The sequence below is a fragment of the Borostomias antarcticus genome (assembly GCF_949987555.1).
Source record: "Borostomias antarcticus genome assembly, chromosome: 9".
Taxonomy (NCBI): Eukaryota; Metazoa; Chordata; class Actinopteri; order Stomiiformes; family Stomiidae; genus Borostomias; species Borostomias antarcticus.
In genome coordinates this window covers 19,299,467-19,301,966 of record NC_140242.1, presented here as the reverse complement: position 1 = coordinate 19,301,966, position 2,500 = coordinate 19,299,467, and the positions used below count along the sequence as shown (strand labels likewise).

The window sequence follows — 2,500 nt, the reverse complement described above, 5'->3', positions numbered from 1 at the left end:
GGAACGTCCGAACTGTCCGTCACAGACCCTCCAAGGTTCCAGAAGGACTATTCCTGAATAATAACTATTTATTGATTACCGCTATTACACTTGCATCAATAGACCCGAGAGAAAGATAGAAAGAGAAAGAGAAAGATAGAAAGATAAAGAGAATGATAGAAAGATTAAGAGAATGATAGAAAGATAAAGAGAATGATAGAAAGAGAAAGAGAATGATAGAAAGAGAAAGAGAATGATAGAAAGATAAAGAGAATGATAGAAGGTGAAAAAGATCCAGCCTCAGTTTGAGTTCCCAGCCTCTTTTCAGGCCGACAGTTTGACCTTCTCTGGTCATCCAGCCTCTGGAACGCGGGGCTGCTGTGGTTGCCATGGAAAGCCAACAAAGCCTCCTTACCTGCTGATTGGCTGATTGAGTGGAAGATCTTCATATCACTTGTCATGTTTACAGGGTGCCTAATAATCCGATTATAGTAGGTTTAAAAACCCAAACCAAATAAAAACGCTCCATAAACACCTCAATCCAAATAAAAAGGCTCAGGTTGCAGAGGGGTAGTGTAAACCTTTTCATAAACCGATCAAGTATCATGTAAACGATGAGACGGTCCACAAAACATCCAGTAGGAGAGTCAGTTGTTATCAAGCTGTTGCTTCATAAAGAGCACCACAATAACAGACGATAGATATCCATTAGCAAAGTTTTGACTTTGAGCTTCCGTAACCATAGTAACTCACTCACTCCTGCCTGCGTGCGTTTGTCACACAGCTTTTCTGATTACATGCGTTGGCGCCTATAAACACCATAACGTATTAGATCACCTCCCATGTAAACAGTTGACCCGAAATCTTCAATCGGATTGAATTAAATCAGATTGAAAAAAAGCGTGCATTTAAGTGCAGCTACTGTGGTGCTATCAAAACAATACAGTAATGTAATATATATATATATATATATATAATATAAACTATTGTTTTGATAGCACCAAAGTATATAAACGGTATATAAAGTAAACACTGGTGTAATTAATAACATTAATTATGGCCCTGTTCCATTTAGGATTTAGGTGGGTCAGGGCCATGATATTGTGCATGCTTGCTCACTGCAATGGCTGTGGCACACTAAATAGAACGGGACCATAATTAATTTAATCATTTACACCTGTGCTTACCCTGCTATGACATGTCAACATGGCTGCTGGGAGTCTATTGTTCAGACATTCTTTGTTTATCTGTGAAATGTAAATAGGATGAGTCCTACTGCAGTCATTTTAATCTCTCTCTGGAGTAAAACCATCCTTACAAACAGCCACTCAAACCCTAATTAAACAGCTCTAGTTAACGCTAACAGCTCTAGTTTATGCTAATTAGTAGGTCATTGTTCAGTTAGCCTGTCGATAGTCTCTATCATCAGTTGGTTAGCATCAGTGGGTTAGTACTGCTAGATTTGGTTAGTATCGACTATCATTAGCATCCATCATTAGTTGTGTCAGTGAGTTAGCACTGGTAGACTTTGTTAGCATCAGTAGACGAGCGTTAGCATCCATCATCAGTGGATTAGCACTGGTAGATTTGGTTAGCATTGACTAGTATTAGCATCCATCATTAGTTGCATCAGTGGGTTAGTACTGGTAGACTTTGCTAGCACCAGTAGAATAGAATTAGCATCCATCATCAGTTGGTTAGCATCAGTGGGTTAGCGCATCAGTAGACTAGGGTTAGCATCGCTAGCATGCTAGCGGAGTCTGCTCCCGCAGGGGCACTACCGGGGCTTGGATGAGCTGTGCGGATGCTTATGAGAGGAACCACAAGTCTGTGATGGATGTGTGTGCTTTAGAGGGTTGCAGGGGGACTGTTAATTTGCCAGCGATCGCGTGCCGGGGGCCCCGCAGAGGAAGAGCAGGCTCTGGTGGAGACCGAGGCAGTCGTAGCTCAGACATGGCTGACTGACGACAGAGCCTCCACACTCATCCACCGGGGTGGGGGGGGGACATTAACGGTCTTATGAATATTCATGCTGTCTGCTTAATTAAGTTAATTGTTCTGCAGAAGTGCTCACACTTCCAAGGACATTTCCCCCGTCTTTCTCGCTCTCCCCCCTCCGCCGCATTACAGATATCTGCATGTTTTTTTCTGTTCTCCTCCTCTCTCCCCCTCTGTTCTCCTCCTCTCTCCCCCTCTGTTCTCCTCCTCTCTCCCCCTCTGTTATCCTCCTCTCTCCCCCTCTGTTCTCCTTCTCTCCCCCTCTGTTCTCCTCCTCTCTCCCCCTCTGTTCTCCTCCTTCCTCTCCCTCTGTTCTCCTCCTCTCTCCCCCTCTGTTCTCCTCTCCCTCTGTTCTCCTCCTCTCCCTCTGTTCTCCTCCTCTCTCCCCCTCTGTTCTCCTCCTCTCTCCCCCTCTGTTCTCCTCCTTCCTCTCCCTCTGTTCTCCTCCTCTCTCCCCCTCTGTTCTCCTCCTCTCCCTCTGTTCTCCTCTCCCTCTGTTCTCCTCCTCTCCCTCTGTTCTCCT

The 2,500-nt window shown here is 44.7% G+C and overlaps 1 protein-coding gene across 1 annotated transcript in view; it reads left to right on the top strand.

The window, feature by feature from the left end:
• Positions 1 to 2,500, top strand: part of cerkl (CERK like autophagy regulator) — a gene marked incomplete at both ends in the record, with an annotated part of 40,683 nt that overhangs the window by 30,502 nt on the left and 7,681 nt on the right. The window lies entirely within an intron of this gene.